Source organism: Meriones unguiculatus, chromosome 4, assembly GCF_030254825.1.
Source record: "Meriones unguiculatus strain TT.TT164.6M chromosome 4, Bangor_MerUng_6.1, whole genome shotgun sequence".
In the NCBI taxonomy this organism is placed as follows: domain Eukaryota; kingdom Metazoa; phylum Chordata; class Mammalia; order Rodentia; family Muridae; genus Meriones; species Meriones unguiculatus.
Window position 1 is genome coordinate 59,083,113 of NC_083352.1, and position 25,998 is coordinate 59,109,110.

A 25,998-nucleotide genomic window follows, 5' to 3' on the forward strand; every position below is an offset into this window, starting at 1 on the left:
AATGGAGGGCTCCTATTCGGTGTTGTGGCAAATACCTTTAGATTCTCCTTCCAGTCTTTGTAGATTGTGAGGCTTCCTGCAGTTCTTAGGGTCAGGCTCAGTCTTTGTTGAATAAGAATGTAATGAGGACTTAGTCCCTTTGTGGATGAGGGCAGAACAATATAAGAATAGCTCATTAATTCTGTGCAGCTTGCATGTGTTTATATATTTTATGTAATATGAATTTTATATGAATATGGACAGCAAAAGGTTAATGGTATTTGAAGTTCAAAACTTACCATAAGGTCCATTCCCAGAATGGAGGTTTCAATTTGTTAATTGTTCCTTAGAGTTAAGATGTAGAATATACTTCTAAAATGGAATAATTAATAATTTTTATTAGGAGAACCTGAGAGAGAAGGATAAAGGGAAAGACATCATCAGGTGCTCTGAGACTCAAGTGATTCTAAATCCATTAGTTCTTCTGTTTTTCTAATGGTTGATGAGGTTCATATTAAGCACTTGTAGTAACCATTAAGCACACATTCTTCTATGCATAGCTATTTACATTTTAAGTCTTTTAGACTTAATTTTCATATATGAATAATGTCTGAATTGGGCTACAGAGATGGCTCAGCAATTAAGAACATGAACTGTTCTTGTATAAGATCCAGCTCAGGCAGCTTACAAGTGCTTGTAATTCCAGCTCCAAGGGATGTAATGCTCTTTTCTTTTCTTTCTTTCTTTTTTAACCTATGTGGGAACCCACCCACCCTCCCCACACCCCCACAAGTGAAACGGAAAGTAAACCTATACAAACTACTTTATATTTTTACACTGAGAAATTACCTAATATGCAGGATATTTGATATGTAACCCCTGTGAAAAGTTGTTCAACACCTCCTCAACACCCCCTAAAGGGATCACAACATACAGGTTGAGAACAGCGATTCTATATTATAAATATATGTTTTATATCTATCTATCTATCTATCTATCTATCTATCTATCTATCTATCATCTATATATCTATATATATATATCTTTAGGATCTGTTTATCTCTTTTATAAATATCAAAGGTGAGTTTTATTCTCTAGTGCCCTAACACTTGGGCTTGGCTTTTCTAAACCTGGTTGATGGAAAGCGCATACCATGTTTACATGTTCATTCTGTCCTTCTCCCTATGTCCCCCCTCCTCATTCCCCTCTTATCTCATCTCACTCTCTTCTCCCCCTCTCACAGCCCCTACCCCTCTCCTTTTTCATCTTCTCCCTCTCTTCTCTCTCTCTCTCTTTGTCTCTCCATCTGCTGCTACAAATCAATATTTGAGTGTTTGTTCTGTATATTTTCTGTGTATAGAGTTACTAGATATTAAAATGTCAATACTTGTTATAAAAAGGATTGGATTAGCAGATAGGAGTCTTTGAAAAAACAATTTAAATGTCAGTGTTTTGCCCCTAAGTATGGACATCTCAAAAGGGAATAATGTAGTTTTCTGAGGTAAGTTTTGATTCTTTTAAAGATATTTTTAAAACATGAAGATAAGACAACAAAGCATTTCTCTTGGAGCACTGAATGTAGGTGTATCTGCTATATATTATATGGCTCTCTGAGGATTTCAGTGTTTTATCAATTTTGTAAAATATTATGATTGCTTTTCCCTTAGAATTGCTAGCTTTCAGGGAACTCCTAAGTGTTTTCATTTGTTAGAATGAGAAAAAATATTGTTTTAATATCTATCTTACATGTTTAAAATTTTATCTCAGAAAAGTCAAGCCAGTTGTTACAGGATAACATAATTACATTCTGGTTTTTGCTGCTGTTTGTATAATGGTGATGTCCATGACTTGTAAATCCAGGATTTATGAATATATTCATTAGAAATTATTCAGCAATGATAGCCTTTGAATATCTGCTTGTCTCACATGGTCTCTAGAGAGCATCTCAAAGAGAGAACCTTTACTCACATGCTCACAAGAATCCTTTACATGCTCATCTGGCATCAGTGCCTGTCAGTTCTAGCCCTCACCAAGCCACTGTTGCAAACTGGGCAGGAGGCACTTCCTGTTCCTCTCTGTCAGCACGAACACTATTTGCAGCTCTGAAAGTCAGTTTGTCCAGTCTGCTTTGCAGCTATATGCATCCCGTAATTCCCCAAATCCTAGAAGGATACAACTGAACACTTTTGCTTAACCTTTTCTTCATTTTTAATGATAAAGTCTATAATAAATATTGTGTACTGATATCATCCAGCTTATCAGGAAACACAGACCTTCCATCTACAGGGTCTGTTTGAAGTGTGTCTCTAGTGTTTAGTGCCCCGTATACAGCATAATCGCACATTCCCCAAACACACTGTTGCCTTCAGCTTTCCAAAAACACCTTGATCACATTTCTTCCTTCTTAGTTGTGACCCAGTTCTCAGTGTTAGCATTTGCTTCCTTACTCCATTTCTGGACACAAAAGCCAACACAACTTTAATATTTAACAGATACTTGAAACCCTCCATTTCTCCTTTAAGAACAGTTTTGAACCATGTCTCATGTACAACAATAACATCTGTTCATTTTCAAACTACAGTTAAAATCATAAACTTAAAATCATAAAAACAATATTTGATCTATAGAATAGAATGATCTTATTCAAACTCAGATTAATTATTTTATTTCTAAATTTTTAAATTTTAATTTACTTTTTATACTTTATTTACTTTATGTCCTGATTGTAGGCCCCTTCCTTGTCTCCTCCTGGTCTCACTCTCTCTTCCTCTTTCCACCTGTTCTCTTCCCCTAGTCCTCAGAAAGGGGGATCCCTCCTCCCCTACTATCTGACCCCAGTCTATCAAATCTCATTAGGACTGCCTGTATCCTCTTCCTCTGTGGCCTGGCAAGCCCTATCGCTACCACCATCAGTAGGAAGTGATCAAGGAGTGGGCAACAGAGCCCTTGTCAGAGACAGCCCCTGCTCCCCTTACTAAGGTACCCACATGAAGACTGAGCTCCCTATTCCTGTAAGCATTGAAGAAGCCTATAGTACACCTAATAGATTAGACCACATTAATTCTTTGAAATGCTAGTTGTAGAATAAAACTCTCAAGATTTGATCTTAGGTCTCAGGTTCTTCAAGTCAGGTTGTTCTGAAGAAAAACAAAACAAAACAAAACAAAAAAAAACAATGGAGTTTTACCAGAAACAAACAATAGGTAAACATAAAATTAATAGAGAAAATTAGAGAGATGATTTCCCCAAGCATTCAGCTAATGCTTTCTCTAGAACAGTGAGAAATGACTCTTCATAGAGAGATAAGAAGAAGCTCTCTGTGTTATTTTTGAGAACTAGAGACTCACTTCATGAAGCCAATTGCAAGTACATCCCAATCTTGTTATCATTTTAGATGATTACATCTCTACAGTTTCTGCTCCTTACCCAACCAGCCGACCAACCACCCAACAAAAATAATAAGCAAACTGTGTCCTTTTACATTAATTATAATTTGGCAGTTAGTTTTTTGTTGAAAGGACACTGGTTTCCTATCTCTTTATAAAAAAATAATCCTTTCTCTGCATATTCTGAATGACATTATTTTCACCTCTTTTATGTGGCTTGCTTTTCCCTTATTTAAGTACTACCACTTCAACACTAATATTTTTGAAGCCAAAGGATAAACTCATTATGGCTATGGCCTGCTCCACAACACTATATTTTGTGCTGGGGGGATATACCACAGTTTCTGATAACAATTGTCATTTGCTGTAGTTCTTGAAAAGGAAGGGTTTTGCAATATGGACCCTACATTAAGCTATACTGATAATATAGAAAAAATGATAATACACTATTAATTGCAGGGATGTTCCCTTTAATGTTCCTAATTAATGATCCAGAGATATTGAGCCAGTGTTGCCATGTGCATTCAAGGTTACCATTCGATGAAGAACAACTGACTTTTTGTACCCCAGTTTCCTCCTTGATGAAGTGAGGGTACTAATGGTGACCCCTTAATGGTGTCTGGTAAAGATTAGTTGAATGGAGTATCTGTAAAGTTTTTCAACATTGTCTGACGTACGTTTCATGCTCAGGAAAGGTCACCTATTATTAATGGTGTCTTGACAATCAAAAAGATCAATATGTCTCTAGGTCAAACCAAGGGGAAAGAGCTAACATGCTAAAAATAGATCGAGCCCAGCCGGTGTTGGGGACAATTTACTATTTTGTGATATGCGCACTTTCAGGCTTCAGTAGCCTACAATGTACATGACTGTTGTCTCTGTTTGTATTTAGACATTTCTAGTTTCCAGAATTAAAGGAAAAGAAAGTAAAAATTGCAGATAGAAGGGAAAACCTTAATCATTTAAGAGATAAATATAAAAATAAAAATCTGGGTGGAAATTATCTATGAATTATTTTCCTTATTAGGTCCAGTTTGTCATCTGACTTAGAGGCACCCAGACCTCTGTTTTGTCCAGTGCCCATTTGTGTCTACCATGGTTACTTATATATTGGTAACCTTGTGATTACTAGTGAATACTTGTAACACTAGTGACCATAAGAGGTTCAAAGACATACTTGATTTTGCATTGCTAGAGTAGGAAACACACAGAAATAGGCATGGATTTGGGTCTCACCTCTCAGATTCCTGTCATAGTAATTTCCTCAAAAGCACTCACAATTTAATCATCTATTGTAACAGTTTGCTTATTAGTTTGTGGGTATATGTGTGTGTGCATGTATGAGTAACTTATTGATTTCAGATTTAGTGAAAAGGGGGAATATTCCTCCAAGTTGGAAACAGTATAAATGATTAAGCACAATGCTAGAATTTACCCTTACAGTGTTAAAGACATACTGAATATAATTCACAAGATCATGATCCAGAATTAGTTTTATATTGTATGTGACATATTTTTCTAGAAACATGTATTTTCATGTATTCTGAAAAATCTACAACAGGAGTTATTCTTAGACATTGACCCAGTGAATTTTATCCAAATGTTGACATCATGCTTAGAGCTGAATTTTCCTTGCTGTTCTTAGAAATAATTGCTCTGCTGATGTTTCATGAAAGATAAAGCAATGCATTTTATCAAGTTTTAAAGCTAGAAAATAGTTTGTAATTTTGATTAAAATTAATGCAGTTTTTTGATTTGCTAATATAGAATCTTGATAAAGACTGAATCCTACATCATGGTAAATAACACTGTATATATACCATGGGCAAAATTGCTGAGCAAAAACTTGCCACTGATAGTTATCATCAAACTTTACCTATCATGTTCTATTATCACAATAGCATATACTAAACATTACAATTTTAATCAGAATAGTTCTCCTTTAGACATAAGGAATGTTTCAGTCCAGTTTGTAACAGGATTCTTTATGGGGCAAAAAAAAATGTCTTCAGGGAACTACTGACAGTCTTAATCCTGGAAAGTGTATTAGAAGAGGTTGTTAATGGCAGAGTGTTTTATCTAATATTCTCAAGGCCCTGGGTTTGCTGATTCATACCACCAAACAGGAAAATTAGTAAACTATATCAGAATCAATGTAAAGCCAATGACAATGGCAAATGCACTAAAAGTACTTCAGTGAATGACAGGAGCTGTGGCATTTAAGTCCAGGTCCAGCAAAGTCCTTTACGGACAACATGTCAACATGATTTTAATTTGAAGTATTAAGTTCTTTTTCCTTTAGCTGGACAATTGTTTAGTTAGATAGCTGTTTCATTCTTTTGGACTCAACAAAGTTTTGATGTTGGAATTGTATCTGTTGCTCAAAGATCTGTAATTAGAAAAGTGGTATGTCATATTTGCATTACCAGGTTCTAGACTGGTATATTTATTTTTAAACATAGTTAAACTCCATGCCAAACAACAACAACAACAAAACAAAAAACAGCAACAACAACAAAACCTCTTCATTTCTCACACCAGTCTGCTTTTTTATACTGACTGGTTCTCCCAGTGAAGTAGGTCACTTTAACAGGCTGGAGCAAATGTTGCTAGGGAAATTCATGTAGAGTCAGCATGTACAAGATACTGCATACAACATTTAGGGTAGCCCTTTACTGCTCAGTGAGACCCTCCCTGCAGTCACCCTCATAGATACAGAGGCATGTGTTTCCATGGTGATATGAATCCCATCAACTTGACAATGAAAATTAACTACTATTTTCTGCACAAGAGAAATAAGAAGCAACCAGAAAAACTGTCCTTTTATTTGAATAAGAGAAGTTTAAAGATAATGATCAAAGCCAATTTTGCATGGAAATCTTTCAAAGGACATAAGAAAATACGGAGTAAATATCAAAGACACCCATTATCCTGCCTAATCCTGACAGTTACTATTCAGATAAAGGTAAATTTGCTCATACCTTAGATGCATGGAAAAATAAAACCTGGGAAATTTGTGTTTTTCTGAGGTCAAGTTTGTGACAAACTGTATAGTCCATTTTCTGTTGCTATGGGAAATATACTGAAGAACTTGGAACGGAGATTCGTTTGCCTCGTACATTTTGCAGCCGAAAGCCAAGACTGACTGATCCCATTCTGCACAGTTTGTAGTACAGACTTTAGAACTGCACTAAGGTGCAGAACCATAATGACGAGAGAATATGCAGAAGACACCACATAGAAAGACTGGACACCAGCAGAAGGGGAGCCAACCTTGCTTTTCTTTATAGCACCCATTTCAGGGTCTAATTGGGGTCTGGTTAGAACTACATTAATCCTGAGACCAATGGACCAGTCCCATTCCACAGGCTTCTCTTCTCAAGTTCCATCATCTCTGAAGATGGCCATATTGAAGACCAAAGTGCCAGCACATATGTTTAAAAAAACAAATGTTCTTCTTTGACAGTTTCACATATTTATGTAATGATAGTTATCATATATTATGAATTATATTATATATTATTATAATATTGCATCTTATTATATATTATGTATTATATATCATTACATACTAGTACTTTCCACTCTCCACCTTCATCTGCCCTTCCCTTTCCTCCTTACTAGAGTTCTTCTCAGTGAGACTCCTTCCAATTTTCATGGGTACGTTTTATGTATGGTCTACTGAGTTTAGTGCAAGGTACCTGCCTAAGCATGGGTGAGAGGTTATTTACTGGGAAAGGGGAGCTTATTTGTGGCTATACCATTCAGAAACTTCTTTCAATAACTATTGGTTGCTAATAACCCTTCTGTGATTGGTGGAGCCTTGTATGTACATAATCCATCTAAGATGCTGTGCTGATTAGACCAAGTTTTGTGCAGATAAGCAGTGAATGTATGAGAGCAAGGACTGTGTAGGGATGCTCTACAAATTCTTTTTGTTTCAACTGGAAACAAATCCAGATACTAACAAACTCTAAATGTTTTTTTTTAATAAGTCAAAACAATTATTTTTCTCCTGTATGTAATTCTCTGGTTCCCTTCCCAAATGGCCAGTGCATTTCTCTTTCCTATTTCTGGGCTACACTGAAGCTTGTGGTATTCATGAGATAGTGACGTGATAAAGAACATGAACTATACAAGTTAGGAAACTTTCTTGATCTCAAATGAGCAGAGGTGTTTATTAAATAACAATGACAGTAGCTTAAATATGTTAATTGAAAGTCACACATGTTCACCAACAAAGGATATGGAATACAGGAAACCCATTCCTCAAGTAGGCTTCCATTCTCTTAGAGGAATAAAATAAGGCTCTATTAGCAAGTGCCACTTTCAGCAAGCAGTAGGAATATGAATGAGAATGAACTTTTGCATAATGAAAATTACCTGAGTTTTAAGATAACTCTTGAGATTGCAAAAGCACTGGCAAACAATTAATTGTTCCTGACAGTGCAAAAAGAAAAAAAAAAAATCAATGAGTACTCTGTTGTGGTAATGTGTTTATAAAGCAACTGAAAAACAATGGTGAAATTCCACATCTAGATCTATACATGAAATTCCATCTTAATACGTAACAAAGATTATAGAAAAGTAACAAAAAAAATCCATAAATGCTCCCAAAAGCATCCGTGCCATGACCTATCATTGAAGATAGAATGAGATTAAAGCTAAAATTTGACATCAGTATCTATTACTTTTCATACGCTATACTAGAGTTACAAAGCACCATAAAAAGTTTTCAGTGTGGTTAAGAAATGACATAGGCATAATAGTCTAATAGTCATACAGTAGTCCTATAGAAGGTATTAAGCATATAGGCAATATTAAGTGGGCATTTTGAGTCAGATCCTCTTTAGATCACCTCTACTGTTGGTCTTGTTTGCAAAAATCAATAGTTCCTCCGTGTCAACCAGAGACCACTGGCAGTCAATTAGATGGAAGTTGCCTATGCCAGGATACAGCGGCATGTTCTGCTGATACTTATCAAGTGCTCACATCTTAGTTATCTTTTGGGTTATGCTTCTGTCATTTCAAACAGCTCGTCATTTATTTTTGGTGATGTTATCATTGTGTGATTAATCTTTGGACATTAGAATTATGTTATACCTGTATAACTTCTCTTTTGGTAAAATTTCATTTTCTGTTTCATGTCTATTTGTTAGTATTTATACCTGTTCCCATATTTTAATGTAATAAGTCTTTTAAAGACATTTTGTAATGGTTTTGCATCAGTTGAAATAATACTTACCTTCCACTTCAAGTTTATAAACATTTGAAAAACAGAATTATGTCTGCTTAGGACATACAAGCTTCATTAATTTTATTTTTTATTTTTCATTTTTAAATTTTATTAATTTTATATCTCGGTTGTAGATCCCTCCCTCATCTCCTCCTGGTCCCACAATCCCTCCGTATTCCTTCACTATCCCTCTTCCCTAGTCCTCAGAAAAGTCCTCCTCCCCTACCATCTGACCCTAGCCTGTTAAATCTCGTCAAAACTGCATGGATCCTCTTCCTCTGTGGCCTGGTAAGTGATCAAAGAGCAGTCAACTGAGTCAAGTTAGTTGCCCCTGCTCTCTTTACTAGAGAACCCACATGGAGACTGAGCTGTCATGGGCTACATCTGAGCAGTCAGTCTAGGTCCTTTCCATGCATTGTCCTTGGTTGGTGGATCAGTCTCTGCATGACCCCTGGGTCCAGAATTTTTGGCTCTGTTGATCTCCTTGTGAAGCTGCTTCCCCCTCCGGTTCCTTTTATTCTCCCTGTTTTTCCATCAGACTCTCTGAGCTCTGCCCAAAGTTTTTGTGAGTCTTGTCATCTGCTTCCATCCCCTGTTGGGTGGAGTCTTCCAGAGAGCATCTATTATAGGCTCCCAAAGAAGCTAAATAACAAGGAGGACCTTAGGGAGAATGCTTAATTCTCATTCAGAAGGGAGAACAGGACAGAAGCCGGGAGTGGTGGAAGAGAAGGGACAAGCTTCATTCTTGATGAAAGCAGAGCTACAGAAAAATTCAATCCACAGTTATGTGCTAGTCCTCTGTAAACTGAAGTCACACAGATTTTTCCGCTTAGCCATTAGAGCATCTGGGCCAGTTTAAACTTCCATCACTGAAGCAGACCTTTCAAAGTACAAATGAAAGACCCCAGGAGCAAGCGCCACCTATGAGATCTGCACAGGATTACAAGTGTGGATGGGATGGATCCTGCCACATCCGTATTATTTCATTATCACCACGAATACCTATGTTCTAGTCCACATGTAGTGCAGTTCTTGTTTATCCCCTTCTGTTGGTTACTCTATGATGGATTTGTAACTGCTTGAAGTTAGTACGTTTCAAGCAGTAATTCAAAGATTTATACTTGTACACGGGGCTCATAAGGGAATACCAGCATGGAATTTTTTTCTGGAGACTAATGAGTCAATACTTTGCTATGAAATGCATTTGCCTTTTTCCATGTCTGAAAGCAAACAGGTTCATGTAAGAAATTACATTTGTATGCAAAGCTACTAATTCATTCTGGGCCTCTCAGTCAGCATCATAATTAAAATGTTGGTTACTCTCAGTTGTCATCATAATTAAAATGTTGCACTCAAAGTGCTCCTCATTGCAGGTAACCATTTTACAAACAGGGCTGTTAGCATTAGAATTTTAAGTGGTTTGCTATTTTTTTTTTTGATTCATTAATGATGTTTCCCATTCAGCTTTTGAGGCATTCAATAGTAGTTTCGTATTTCTGCTTACCTATAATCAAAACAAAAAGCAAAATATACCTCCATATTAGTGAAATATGCTATTAATTTGCTTTCTGCAAGAGGCTCTTAGAAATTGTTTCTTTGAGAAATATTATGATGCCATTATGGAAAATGACTCAAGTTTTAAAACAAATGAGGTTTACAATTATGGGATATGTTTCCAAATGGCAAGTGCAATTTGTTACTACAGAGGGATGTTTTTGTATAGACCCATGCACAGCTTCTTCTACTGTTTATGGCAATTTCAATAGAAAACCTCTCATTTCGTACCTGCTTATAGTTTATTTAGTTTTCTTCCATCTGCTCTGTAAATGTTCTCATAAAATTATAACCCGTGGCAACCCCCAATGGCATTTGAATCTCTCTGTTTCCCTCAGGAGTTCATCTCTTCTATGGAAACTACAACAGCATTTCAAGGAAAAGCTATTCTCCATTGTGTAAAAGGGTCTCACTCTGGTAGAGTTCTCTCTCACAATTTCCACTATTAGGTATGGACAGCATATACACATTCCTTTATATATATATATACATGAGAGTACTTGACTTTTACACAGATTATCAGCCACACTAAATTTTAATGAGGGCAATGAAACAGGCATTTCACAAAAATCAACTGTCTTCTGTCTGCAGACTAATCAACGGCAAATTATCTTTATCAACTGAAGGAAGACTGCTCTCTAGAGAGTTACTTGAAATAAAGGATTATATGATTTAGAATTTTAGTAAGAAGGGAAAAATCCAAACTCATTCATTCAATATTTATGATTCCACTGCATCAATTATCTTTTTAAAATTCTTGCTGGGAAATTCTTGCACTGTAAAGAATAGCAAGCTAAGCCAGCAACTAAGGGATCAGTTACCACAGGGAGCACTGACAGCCACAGCATTTAAAGAAATCATTTTATTTCTATAATCCTCAATGTTCTAGTTCAGAAAATGGGTGATCTTCTTAGACGATTGTAAATAATATTATTCACAATATTAATAATAACATTATAATATAAAAGCTGATATTGTAATATAATAATACATTAACATTAATAATAGTAATATGTTAATATAATATTAATATGATATGTGATAAAGACTCTTTTTTGAAGATGTACTACACGGTAGAGTGCTTACCTAGAAAGTCATTTTGATGCCCTGACTTTGATTTCCAGCATATCGACCAAAGTCAAATCAAATCAAATCAAAAACAAAAACACCCAACCTGCTTGCTAATGACAAAACACTATCCATGATAAGTTTGTTATTACAGTTGCATACTGTTCATTTTATTATCAAAAGTATCATCAATATGCATTGAAACAATGGTGTTGCCGCCCCGGCTTCAATTCATGCAAAGCAATAAAATACTGAAATCACCGTTGGCGTTAGAATCTTCAGCGAGAAAAGTGCTTTTGCATAGTCTATTCTGTCTTCTGAAACCAAAGTACTCTACCCCACTGCATCTGAGCTGAAGACTGCTTCTGTGCCTTCAAATATGCAATCATGGTCTAGTAACCATGTCCAAACATGATTATTTTGAAAAAGAAAAGCATTAGTACTCTATTATGTTAAACTTCTGTGAAAAATAAAACAAAATTCATAGCTTATGTATGTTTACTTTTTAAATATTTTATTCTATTTTTCTTCAAGATGTAATTATTATTCCTTGAATTTAGAATAATAAGGGTTGAAGTGACGTGTTAGTTTTTGCCTCCTAATGGATCTTCTTCAAATATTACTTTAATATTTTAGACATGTCTGTACAATATGTAGGTCATAAACTACAAAGGTACTTTCTCAAATTTCAGGTACTATGATGCTTAATTTCTCGGAGGAAATATCATGGGTTTAGAAACACTGCCTAAGGCAGAGTTTTCTTTATAACAAAACTCAGTCAATACCATCCTGCACTTGATTGTACTCACTGATAGTGGCCTCTGTGTAAAATTAAGCCTCAGTCACTTCTTTCTGTGGGCCTGATGTGCAACATAAAATTACATTATCAGTGAATTAGATGTTAAAAATTATATTATCAGTGAATTAGATGTTGAAAATGTTCATTCCTGTACTTTTCAAATATCAATTCAGTGAGGCTATTCCATTTCTTTGGTTAAGTTTTTAAAGTTCATTACATTACTGAATTATAGAATGCATTAACATTATGAGTAAGAAAATTACCTTGAATATTTTATTTACAAATCTAAAATATGGAAGTACAAATTCACACTAGCATCATAATATATTAACCCTACCCAGAAATTCTTAAGATTATTAGGGTTCTGAAAGGGGGCTTTCAAGTCATTATCAAATTTGATCATCAGGTTTAAAATGATTCAGATTAACAATCTATAGGATTTTACTTCCAAATTGCATTTAAGTTGACAAAAGCTTGCTCTCTCATCTTAATAATTATTCTATAACCAAAAGAGAAAAAACACCTAAAGTCCATCATTCTAGAGGGTAAGATGCTTAAACTACTTCTTTTGTTTTCTTCCTTTTTTATATTTTTTATTAGTTACATTTGATTAACTCTGTATCCCAGCTGTATCCTGCTCCCTCATTCCCTCCCAAACCCTCCCTCACTCCCTCATCTCCTCCCTGCCTCTTTCCAAGTCCACTGATTGGGGAGGACCTCCTCCCCTTTCATCTGACCCTGTTTTATCAGGTGTCTTCAGGACTGGATGCAAAGTCCTCCTCTGTGGCCTAGCAGGACTGCTCCTCCCTTGGGGAGTGGGGAGGTCAAAGAGCCTGCCATTTAGTTCCTGTCAGAAATAGTCCCTGTTCCCCTTACTATGGGAAACCATTTGGTTACTGAGATACAACTGGCTTCATCCGGGCAAAGGTTCTAGGTTATAGCCATACATGGTTCTTTGTGGAGTGTCAGTCTCAGAAAAGACCACTGTGCCCAGATATATTTGGTCCTTGTGGAGCTCCTATGCTTTCCACGTCATACAAACTCCCCCTTTGTTTTGACAACAGTGTCCTTTCATATGATTCCCTGTACTCTGCCGCAAGTTTGGTTATGAGTCTCAGCATCTGCTTTGATACACTGCTAGGTAGAGTCTTTCAGGTGCCCTCTGCAGTAGGCTCCTGTCCTGTTACTTGTTTTCTCCTACGTCCAATGCACCTCCCATTTGTCTTTCTAAATGAGTATTGATCATCTTAACCCGGGTCCTCTTTCTTGTTTATCTTCTTTAGGTGTATAGATTTCATTATGTTTATCATATCGTATAGGACTATATAAGTGAGTATATACTATGTGTGTCTTTCTCCTTCTGGGATACTTCACTCAGAATGATCTTTTCTAGATCCCACCATTTGCCTGCAAATTTCATGATTTCTTCCTTTTTGATTGCTGAGTAGTATTCCATTGTATAAAAATACCATACCACAATTTCTATATCCATTCCTCCGTTGAGGAACATCTGGGTTGTTTCCAGGTTCTGGCTATTACAAATAAAGCTGCTATGAACATGGTTGAGCAAATGTCCTTGTTGTGTACTTGAGCAACTTTTGGATATATGCCTAGGCGTGGTATAGCTGGATCTTGAGGACACACTCTTCTTAATTGTCTGAGAAAGCACAGATTGACTTCCAAAGTGGTTGTACCAGTTTACATTCCCACCAGCAATGGAGGAGGGTTTCCCTTTCTCCACAACCTCTCCAGCATGTGTTGTCACGTGAGTTTTTGATCTTAGCCATTCTGATGGGTGTAAGGTGAAAGCTCAGGTTCGTTTTGATTTGCATCTCCCTGGTGGCTAAAGATGTTGAGCATCTCTTTAAGTGTTTCTCTGCCATTCTATATTCCTGTACAGAGAATTCTCTGTTTATCTCTGTACCCCATTTTTTAATTGGATTACTTGATTTATTGCTTTTTAACTACTTGAGTTCTTTATATATTCTGGATATCAGCCCTCTGTCAGATATAGGGTTTGGAAAGATCCTTTCCCAGTCTGTAGCCTGTCATTTTGTTTTGACAACAGTGTCCTTTGCTTTACAGAAGCTTTTCAGGTTCATGAGGGCCCATTTATTGATTGTTGCTCTTAAGGCCTGTGCTGTTGGTGTTCTGTTCAGGAAGTTGTCTCCTATGCCAATGAGTTCCAATGTCTTCCCCAGTTTTTCTTCTAACCGATTTAGAGTATCTGGTTTTATGTTGAGGTCATTGATCCACTTGGACTTTAGTTTTATGCAGGGTGAAAAGTATGGAATCTATTTTCATTTTTCTGCATGTAGACATCCAGCTGGACCAGCACCATTTGTTGAAGATGCTGTCTTTTTTCCATTGAATGGTTTTTGCTTCTTTGTCAATAAATCAAGTATTCATAGGTGTGTGGGTTTATTTATGGCTCTTCTTTTTGGTTTCATTGATCTTCTTTTCTGTTCCTATGCCAATACCATGCAGTTTTTATTACTATTGCTCTGTAGTACAGCTTGAGATCAGGGATAGAGATACCTCCAGATGATCTGTTGTTATACAGGATTGTTTTGGAGATTCTGGGTTTTTTGTTTCTCCATATGAAGCTGAGAATCTTTCTTTCTAGGTCTGTAAAGAATTGAGTTGATATTTTGATGGGAATTGCGTTGAGTCTGTAGACTGCTTTTGGCACGATGGGCATTTTCACAATGTTAATCCTACCAATCCATGAGCACGGGAAATCTTTCCGTCTTCTGATTTCTTCTTTAATTTCTTTCTTCAGAGACTTAAAGTTTTTTTCAAACAGGTCTTTCACTTGCTTCCTTAGAGTTACCCCATGGTATTTTATGTTATTAGTGGCTATTGTGAAGGTTGTTGTTTCCTTGATTTCTTTCTTGCCCCTTTTGTCTTTGGTATACAGGAAGGCTTCTGATTTTTCTGAGTTGATTTTGTATCCTGCCACTTTGCTGAAGGTGTTTATCAGCTGAAGGTGTTCTTTGGATTAATTTTTGAGGTTGCTCATGTAGACTATCATATCATCTGTGAATAGTGACACTTTGTCCTCTTCCTTTCCATTTTGTATCCGCTTGATCTCCTTTAGTTGTCTTATTGCTTTTGCTAGGACTTCATGTACTATGTCTCTGTCTCTCTGGAACTCCCTCCTTATTTTGTGCCTCAGCTAACACACCATTGGCTTTTTATTGACAGCTGATCCTTCCATGGGGACACAAGGGATTCCTCTTATATTTTGCAGTTTATCTCTTTCATGTTTATTACGGTTTGTAATTTCTTGTTTCTCATATTGAGTGTTGGTTCGTATTTTCAAAATCAGTGCAAAAATAAAATATGCCTATGGAATTAAACAGGAGAGGCTGTGTCAGTTCAGAATTTATTTTTGGTATGGCTCAAGTCTTTACATTAAAACTGGCTAACCCCTGGGATACAAGAAATGAATACATATGAATTTAATTTAGGAATATATTATTATTTTTCTTTTTATTATTATGTCAATTATGCCATGAATATATTATACTGAAAGCATCATTTCCTCAAATGACAGCTCATCATTATACTTAAAATATAGTAAACAAGTGTATAATGGGGAGTTCAATAATGTCCAAGAGGAATTTTTATGTTTAGTAATCTATACTTACATGTGTATTGCAGTTAGTTGCCTTATAAACAGTTATATCAACTACTATTTCAGAAGCAGTATATTTAAAACTTAATTGTAAAATCTGGTCTTTCATTCTACAAGTCATGATTTTTTTTTTTACATTGTCTTTTTCTGTTCATTTTAGCTTATATACTTTCACATTTATTTACTTTAATTATCTTTTTCAGGAAATGTCCCCAGAAAGAGTCTTGCAAGCTTGTTTTCTGGTGTCCTACTGTGACTAAACAAGACACTGCCTTCTTTTGTAAGTCCATCTACATTTGTCTTAAAAAAGTCCTTCTGATATGATAAAGCTGAATTTCATTTTAATTGGCTTTATTTATTCCAAGTTTTGTTTTACCTCAACTTTATCTGATTTGAGTATTAAAGAACATTTCTTTGTTAGATTACTCTGTTTCTTTGTATCTATTCGCCAATATTTTAATGACTCCAGATAACACCTTATCAGCTGGTTAGTGAGTCCAAAGAGATGGAGACTTCAAGAATGCTGATTTGCCCTGGGCAAACACGTTCATCATTAACACATCCTTTGTTTCATTGAGCAAACAGATCCTCATTTGCAGAAACTGTCCTTTGTGGCAGTAGTAAGGAAACTAACTACTGTGTTTTGAAAACAGTGGTTTTATCTTCCTTTCAATGTTTAGATTTTGTACTTGTGAATTACAATGTTCATCATTACACTGTGACATAAAGAGATCACATAACCATGTTGTGATGCACTACACAGCTTACATTGTCATGTTGTGATGCACTGCACAGCTCTGGGGTCTTGGACTTGAATTCTTATTTATTCCACCTGACAGAGCAATTGAGCAAGGCTGACACTGAACCGAATGCTTCTTGAATATTCAACTTGTAACCCTTCTCATTATCTCGCAGTTGAGATTTGGCTATATTATAGTTTCTGGAACACAGTAACAATAAATAGACTTTCTCCTCTTTTATAAGCTGCTTTCTGACATTATGATAAGAAAGTCCCTTTGTCCCTAATTAGTTCTATTTTTTTTTTTTTTAATGAGAGACCCAGTATATTGAGACAATGCAATACATGTTATTTATTTTTGGCATTTGCAATCTCTTTCAGCTTTTCATTCATGCAGACTATGTCCACTGTGCAAGATAAAAATTATTCTCTGTTACCTTCCAAAAAAACAATGGAAGGTAAACTAGATGAAAAAAAAAGCCTATTATGTTCTAAAGTTTATGGGACTGTAGTTTTTCTAAGTGCCATTCACTGGGAAGGCTTTATACCCCAATGTTTGCAAAACACTAATGACGAGGATGCCTGCTTGAAGCGTAGGCTTAAAAGTCAGAACATGGTATGGAAACCTATGTCGTAATTTATAAGGAATTACTTCAGAAGCATATTAAGCACATTTAAAACAGGAGAAAGAATTATAGTCAGAGATTTTAAATTTTTCCTCTTAGATTTAAATTAGAGCGCAGTAGTTCTGACGTTTGGAATCCTATCAATTTCAATGATTATTATCTTTTAAAGAAACAATAACATTTTCCTATACAATGTGCCTAATTCCAACAACTGAATATTTTAAGAGGTTAAAACAAACATTTAACAAATCATATGAATTGCATATTTAATGATTTATCTAGCTATATGTGTAGATACTTCTTAAATTTTAGAAAACATAAACTAGTTTATATTATATTATTTTATTATAAAAATATCCACTGGATGTCAAGCCTTGTGTATAAAAATATTTCTAAAAATGGTATTGAATTTGACTTTTCCAAGATGATTGTTGGAAAATATGCATTTTTCTATTAGAATTTCACAAAAATCAATTTTTTTTCCATTCTAAGTTCACCTGTTTCACGTCTTGGCTCCCCATTCTGGAAACTGTAGGTGTGCTGAGGCTTAGATTAATAAAGCCCTTACTTACAAGCAAGATGAAATGAATCCTTAGTTTTGACCACAGCATCCTGATTGAGGTTCTGTGATCTGAGAAGCTACAGGGAAATCTGAAATTCATGAAAGACAAAACAATACAGTGTGATGAAACATTTCAGCAATAGTGTGAGTTGTTTTCTTAAAGAAATAGTAGATTAATTCCACTTGTAAGGAAGATATTACATAGCTAACCACTGTATTTTTCATTTGTATGATAGCATTATTTTAAAAAGCCATCAATTATCTTGTAGTGACTTAGAAACACCAAATTAGGACTGGATAGCTTGCTCAGTGGTTAAAAGCATAGACTGCTTTTGTAGAGGACCAGAGTTTGTTTCTCAGTACTCATGTTGAGTGGCTCAAGTATACCTGTCACTCATCACCTCTTCCCCCTCAGGCATCTGCACTCATGTGTATACAGCCAATAATTAAAAATAAGTCAATCTTTTAAAAATATCAACTATTAAAAACATAGGCATTAGATTTCTAGGTTTGTGAATTTTTAAGCACTCAATTGAAAATAACAGTTTACAAATACTTTTTAATTCATGTAATTTGTTTATTTTAAACAATTTATTTACATTCCAAACAGTTTCCCCCCTCCCTCTCTCCCAGACCTCTCTACTCCAATCTACTCCTCCTCTGTCTTCAGAAAAGGGGCAGCTCCCCCCAAATACCAACCAGCTTTTGCAAATCAAGTTGCAGTAAGAGTAGGAGAGTCAACCAAGGACCACACATGGAGATTACCTAGAACCCCTGCTCAGGTGGAGCCCGTGGTATCCAAGTTGGTTCCCTAGTAAGGGGAACAGGGGCTGTCTCTGGCATGAAATCAGTGGCCTGCTCTTTGACCACCTCCCTCTGAGCGGTATGTAGACTTACCAGGCCACAGAGGAAGACAATGCAGCCAGTCCTGATGAGACCTGATAGGCTAAGATCAGATAGAAGGGGAGGAAGACTGAGGGAGGGGTAAGGGAGGAGAATAGAAAGAAGGAGGGGTTGGAAGGGGACAAGGGAGGGGGCTACAGCTGTGATACAAAGTGAATGAATTGTAATTAATAAAAAATTTAAAAGGGAGAATAAAAGAGTAGGAGAATCTTCTATTGAGACTAGAAGAGGCAGCCCAGTAGAGGAAAGGGTCACAAAGGCAAGCAGCAGAGTCAGACACAGCCCCTGCTCCCACTGTTACGAGTCTCACATAAAGACCAAGATGTACAATATTAAATATTTTCTTTTTTTGTTTTCATATATATATATATATATATATATATATATATATATATATATATATCCACTGATAGGGGAGGTCCTCGTCTCCTTCTTTCTGATCTTAGTCTATCAGATTTTTTCTTCCTTTCTTTCTCTTTCACTTGTTTGTGTGTTAATGTGTATGTGTGTGTTGATGAGAAAGAGAATGTTAATATGTGTACTTGTGCATACATGGTCATTTTGCTGGCCCTAAATCCATTTGCCTTTTGACCTTTAAAATAAAATACATCTTAACTTGAAGGAACATTTGAGAGAAAAATATCAACTGATTCAATGTGAGATCTTTCAAACTTGAGAATATGATTTCTTTTTGGAAGAGCTTACCTGCTCATAATGTTAATCAATGTTGTCTTTGATTTTTACTTTAAACCAATTTTACTTTAAAGCAGTTTTGTAATACAACTCTGAAATAGTCCACAAAACTTTAAGCCTGGTATTTCCATGTCCATGCACATTCAAACCTGTGGATTAAAAAAAAAATCAAGAATTGAAATGCCACAGATATTCCAATGTCAGATGTGATCTAGGTAGGGGCATGAAATGTTGACAAGCCTTAGATGGATACAGGGGAGGAAATGCATGGCATGACAAAACATTCTCTCAGCCACGATCCTGCTTATCTAATTCAATCCCTAATGGATAATTAATGCGAGTTTCTCTGAGGGTTTTAAGGATGATCAAAGGAAACCTTTGGCTTCTAGAATGGGTATTTCTTTGGGAGATACAATGATTTGATCTGGGTAGAATTAATCTAATCAAGTGTGTTAATAATCATCATCTTTTCTAAAAAAGATCACAGCTCTCTTCTAGTTGCTCCTCACGGCTATTCACTTGAGGTGACTATACCTCACATTGTAATACATATCAAAATAAGCTATCGTTCTTAGTATTCAGACAATGAGTGGTTTTGGCTTAGTATCTTCTGGTTTAAACTCCTATTTGTTATACTCCTATTTGGTAGAAGTTCTGTAGACTAAATTAACATTTTTCAGTTATTTTAATTTGATAAATTAAATCACATGACAACTTATATTAAGAATTCTGAAGAATAAAAGAAGATGCAAAATATGAGTACTAACTAAATCTTACTATAATCTCGTTATGTGGAAAAGTCTTCTATAGAAAAAAATATATAAAAAAGGAGAAGGAAAATCCAGAATGCTGCAAGCCATATTATAGCTCATTGATTACCTATGACACCTTACATCTGTCCTTTGTATGTCATATATGAATTAGAACTTAAGTAAAACTCAGTCAAGTAATGTATGGAGTGACAGTGCAATTAAATTTGAAACACAAACTACAGGTAAAACTTGCAGGGCTACTAAAGAATTGCAGTAGATGGGATGGGGTCAGATGACATGAGCATGTTGAAGGCAAAGGCAAACTGACTCACTTTTACTCACAGGAAGCACACCATTGGACTTCACGAAAAGCTGTACTATATGATGGAAAATCATACACGTGTACTATAAGAAAACTAACATGTAAAATGTTCTTCAGGGATGAATTAGGTTGAAGGAGATTCTTAATAATGATTATGGAGATGAGTGAAATTTATACATGTACACACTTTTGTGGCTAAAGAACTATGTGTAATAGATCAAATTATATTTAGTTAAAGGGTAAATTTAACTTGTCATTGCAGCACTTTGGAAGATCCGTTGCAGGATGGCAGAGCACGCTCTCCGTCCACCTGAGCAACATTACACCGTGAGAATTTGTCTTAAAAGTCAAACCGAAAAAACAAAATAATGATTTTGAACAGAAACTATGTTTTATTTTTAGTTTTATTAATTACTGTCTTTTGCCATATATTGGTTTCTCTATGTCATTGTAAAATTACTTAGGAGTAGTTGGCAAAAACTGTTTACTATAAAAGAAAAATACATATCAGGAACCAAAACTCACTGATAGGGTTTGCACTAGTAGCCAATTATAATATGGACAGATGATGACTTACATCCAAATCAAATTAACAAAGAAATGTGCTAAGAAATGTTCTTTGAGTTTGGAGTCATCTTGCTTACCAGAAGAATAGCAGTTTGTAGATCTCTCTCTTTCTCTCTCTCTCTCTCTCTCTCAAGAAAAGCGCTGATACATTTAAAATAAGGACTTACACTGTCAGTGGCAAATTTGAAGATCTGCCACCTGTGGTCTGGCTTATTTGTTACAGGTAGACACCCTGAAACAAATTTAAAGACACTTGCTAAAATTACCATTGATTGTCCAAATATCTGAAAGCACAAAATGGTTCACAATTACTACCATTTTTTTTGGTGGGGGGAGGGCATTGAGAAAGAAAAACACAACATAACCCAAACCATTTGATTTTCCATTTCAAAGCTCTAACACATATCTTATCTATTCTTGATATGACAACTTCAGGAAAATGTAGGTAACATTTTCTTTCTAGCAATTCCTTTATTGAAAGCATTTGCTTTGAGTGTGACTATCTCTAATTTGTTTTCCTGGTGTAATTAGTAACAGTGACTTTCTGATTCATTTGTCTTAACAGTCACATAAACAAATATGCCTTTTATCCTGCTCGGGGCTTGATATTGAAGGGTTTTACGCACCAGTGCTTCTGAGTATATATCAGACAGTTAGTCCTGTTGTTTCTTATAGATCAGAATATTCGAAACCACTAAACGAAATAGTTTATCTCAAAATGACTTTGTTTTCCTAAAGTATAGAATATCATATAGATATGCAGGAAATATTTTTACACATATTCTCAAATATTCATAATAGCAAATGTTTTAACATTCTGGTCTGGCCTTATTGAGTGGAAAAGAGATCCTGCCAATTTTTATGTGGTAACAGAATGTTAGATAATATATCAATTGGCTAAAAATATTCTGGCTTTTCTCACCTGGAATTCCCCCTTTGCTCTTCTGCGTCTCTTGTGGATTGAGTTCCTTGTGCAATTCAGAATAATAGTTTCAATTTCTCTGTTCTATTTTGTGGTGACTATGAATCAAAACACCATTGATGACAAATGGAGGCGTTTGACTGTGCTCTGATGATTCCTCAGAGAAATACAACCGTGGCCACATTTCAATCACTGAGTATGTCAAAGGCATTTTTTTTTTCTGCTTTTCAATGTTGCAGAAAACTCTCAGTCCTTGACGGGCAAAAAGAGGGGAAAACAGTCTCTTTACATGGCCTTGAAAGTGTTAGCTTGAGCAGTTTTCAGTTTAAAGCCAAAGTGATTACATATCTTCCTTGCAGTGCTCACATTATATTCTTGGTCAGAAAGCAGTTGGAGCATAGAGACAGAGCTCAAAGTATGACACAACAAAAGCCTGGGCAATTTTCCTTTTATATTCAAGGCTTCCGCAGCTGAGCACATGCCTTTACTGTGCCCTAACTGGTTACAGAAAGACTCCCAATCTTTTCTCAAGTGACTGGGGGCATTGCCTACGATATTTATTTGTGTACGAGACAAACATATGTATGCACACAAGTTTGTATGCCATATACATGTCTGTGGGTATGGAAGGTCAACACTGGGTGTCTTCTTCAATCACTTCACCACTTTTGTTACTTCTGTGAATATTTTTATTTAAATTATGGACGTGTGTGAGTATGGTGGGGTATACGCATGTGGTTTCTAGACAAGTGTGTAAGATACACTGTAACTGGAGTACTTGCACTAGTGAGCTGCCTGATATAGGTGGTCGGTGTGCTAGCATAGTAGGTGCTTTACTGAGTGAGCCACCTGTGTAGTCCCCAAATATAAATCACTTGATATGAAATGGCACCATGGAAGAAGATTATGGACTGGTGTGAACTTAACTAGCAGCAGAGTTGAACTATGTCCTTCAACAGTTCCTTCTCAGCTATTAAAACAAACAGTTTGGGTAAACTTCTTTTCTGCACCCTATTTTAGGTCATCATCTGGCCTGTAACTATTTCCTTTTTTATCGATTTCCCAACAAATTCATGATTGGGTCACTACAATTTCATTCTTCCAACTGAGCTTATCTTATAAGTGATTAATTTTGTTGTTTTCCTTCCCATCTCTCATCTTGCCATCCTTTCTTCTTATACTTTTGTTACCTGTATTCCTTATACTACCTTTTTTTCATGTATCCCTACCCTACCCCTCTTCTTTAAGCCTTATTTGCTCTATTTTCCTGAAATCCTTCCTAGTTTCCTGACATTTTCCAGTATTTACTCGATCAAGACCCACATAGTTTACAGAGTTTAAGTTCCACATTCAAGAGTATGTGGCATTTATTTTTCTCAGCTGGGTTAACCATTTTATATAATGTTTTCCAATTATTTCCATTTTCTAAATTGTTCGTAATTTTGTTTTTCTTTAAGGCTGACTAAAGTTCCAATGTGTATACATCTGTACCCACAATTTCATTATTATTCATCTATTAATGGACACCTAGACTGAATTTATTCCTTAGAAGTTTGAGCAGAGCAACAACAAATAAAAAGATGAAGGTATTTCTACAATTGGAAGGAGGGTTCTTTGGGTTGTGCCCAACAGTACTGAGACATATGGTTGTTCTAGTTTTATGGTGTTTTGTTTTGTTTTAGAAGCCTGCACACTGATTCACATAGGGAGCAAACTTATATTGAAGAAGCCTTCATATTTCCACATATCTTCTCCAGCATTTGTTACTACTTGTTTTCTTAATAGTGGCCATTCTTAACAAGGGTTAGGTAGAATCTTAAAGGACTTATATTGTTGCTTTCTAATTTACTGAGAACTTTTAATAATATTTATTGGCCATCCATTTGTATTTCTTTTGAGAATTGTCTTTGAAGTCTAATGGCTTAATTATGGACTAGAAGAGATGAGGGTCTTTTCTGTATTTGATTTTTACAGCTCTTTGCATATTCTGTATATTAACCTCTTGTCTGAAATATAGTTGGTATATTTTCTTCCATTTTGACGCATACATATATGTGAAGTTTTAAAATCAGTTTAAGCATTTTCATTGCCTTATGTTGAAAGCTTTGAAAATGTTTCTTTTTATACTCTTGTGATGTAGAGTATATTATCCTCCTGGGCTCATCCTACTCTGTAATATCACAGCACAACATTCTGCTCCTATCCTAATGTAACTTGATGCCCATCCATGAATGGCTTCTCTTCCCCGCCAAATCCCTCTAACTTAGCTTTTCATCTGTTATTCAACCAATAGACTTTTTAATGGATAATCCTCAACAAAAGTGGAAGGGCAGATACCCTTTGACATGCTGATTTCATTACTTTAGTTACATACTCAGAAGCAAAATTGTTAAACAAAAAATGGGGAAATTGTTAGTCATCTTTCTCTTTCTCTCTCTCTCTATATATATATAAAGTAATAAGATGTAGGATTAAGTTTAATAACAAAATTTCAGTTGGGGCAAGTGTTATTTCTGGTTGATGAAATAATAATCCAAATATTGTAAAATAAAGTTAATGATACACATAATCAACATATGGTATTAAATGACTTTTAGTGAATATAGTATCATTCTTAGGTACTGATTATATAATTGTGATTTGTTGACAAATTTCATAATTCAAGAAATATAAAATTTTACTTATACAAGTAAAAATAAAAAAAAAACAAAACTTTTTTTTTGTGTGTGTGGTGCCTTTGAGCCCTCGGCTTCTACAATCCTTCCCCACAGGAAAACGCACAAATTTCACTAACCTGGCTCATAGAGGCTCACAGAGACCGAACTGCCCACCAGACAGCAAGCATGAGACTGACCTTGGCCTCTGCGAAATGTAACAGTTGTGCAGCTTGGCCCTCCTGTGGACTCCTACAGGGGAGCAGAGGCTGTCTCCGAGTCTGCTGCCTGCCTTTTGGACCTTTTCCTCTTGGTGATTGCCTCATCTAGCTTTAATGGGAGAGGAGGTGTCTAGTTTTACTGCAACTTGATATACCAAGGCTGGTTAACATCTGAGGGAACTTCCTGTCCCTTTTCTGAAGAGAGAGAGAAGAAGAGTGAATGGGGATGGAGGTTGGGAGGAAAAATGGGAGCAAAACCTGTGGTTAGGATAATTAATTAATTACAATATTATGCACAGACACCAATTTTTAAAAATTCCACTCTTGAATGTTATGAATGAGATCTGTAAATTCAAGGACAGTCATTCTCTTCTGGAGTCACACCTGTACTTGTTAGGGTAGTAAGTTCCAGGAAATGCATCTGGGTATTCTAGTGTTATCTTGTATTTACAATATATTTACTTGTATTTACATTTCTAAAGCTTTAATCATAACTATTTTATGAGTTCTCTATAAAAACTAAAATTCATGCTGCACAGAATTAGCAGTGCAGAACCCCTGGGTTCCCTGGGGTCACCCTACTTGCTATGAAGGTTTCATAGGTTCCGTCTTAACTCAGAGACAGAGCAAAATAAGCCCCATGTAGGATCCTGAAAGTGACATTTCTTTCTGTGTTTACCATGCTTATAGGGGAAAAAGGTTCTTTTTTTTTTATAAAGGGCTATTAAAAGGATACGGCCATATGGGCACAAAGTGGAACAATATTAAATATTAGCATAGAATAATATTGACTATTCTTGCATTTTATTTTTGAATTGTGACTTATCTAGCTGTGGCTCATTTTTGCTTTGTGTGACATTATTCATTCTTGTATATTCTTTAGAATGAAAAAGGCCCTAGGGGCACAAGTTTAAAATAAAGACTATGTTTAACAATTTTCCTTGATATCTTTATTCCTTTTTTGTTCTGAATAAGCTTTGAAGTAGAGATAAATGTTTGGTGACTAACAGCAATTAAAAATCATTCATAATTAGTACCTAATACATTTATCTGTTTTAATTGAAAGTATGTAAAATCGTATTCATACTATATAATGTAAACACAATGGTAGTTACTACAAATAAAACTGTTGACTAGCAGGAAGCCTAGAGAATGGCAAAAATCTTTACAAACTACCCATCTGACCGAAGATAAGTGTCTAGAGAATAAAAAAAGGCAAAAAAGCTAAATATTGAGAAAATTAAAAAAAAAACAAGAGAGATGAAAGGTTAGAAAATATTTTTAAGTGTCCACAATCCTTAAGCAAGAAGGAAGTGCAAATTAAAATTACTTTGAGATTTTATCTTTTTTAAATTAGTTAATTAATTCAATTATT

General features: G+C 35.5%; 1 protein-coding gene across 3 annotated transcripts in view; it reads left to right on the forward strand.

Moving 5' to 3' along the window:
- Positions 1 to 25,998, forward strand: part of Marchf1 (membrane associated ring-CH-type finger 1) — an 862,889-nt gene that overhangs the window by 256,716 nt on the left and 580,175 nt on the right. For all 3 annotated transcript variants that reach the window (XM_060381857.1, XM_060381860.1, XM_060381858.1), the window contains exon 2: positions 15,866 to 15,942. The gene's annotated coding sequence lies outside the window, so the exon portion shown is untranslated. The remainder of the gene's footprint in view (positions 1 to 15,865; positions 15,943 to 25,998) is intronic.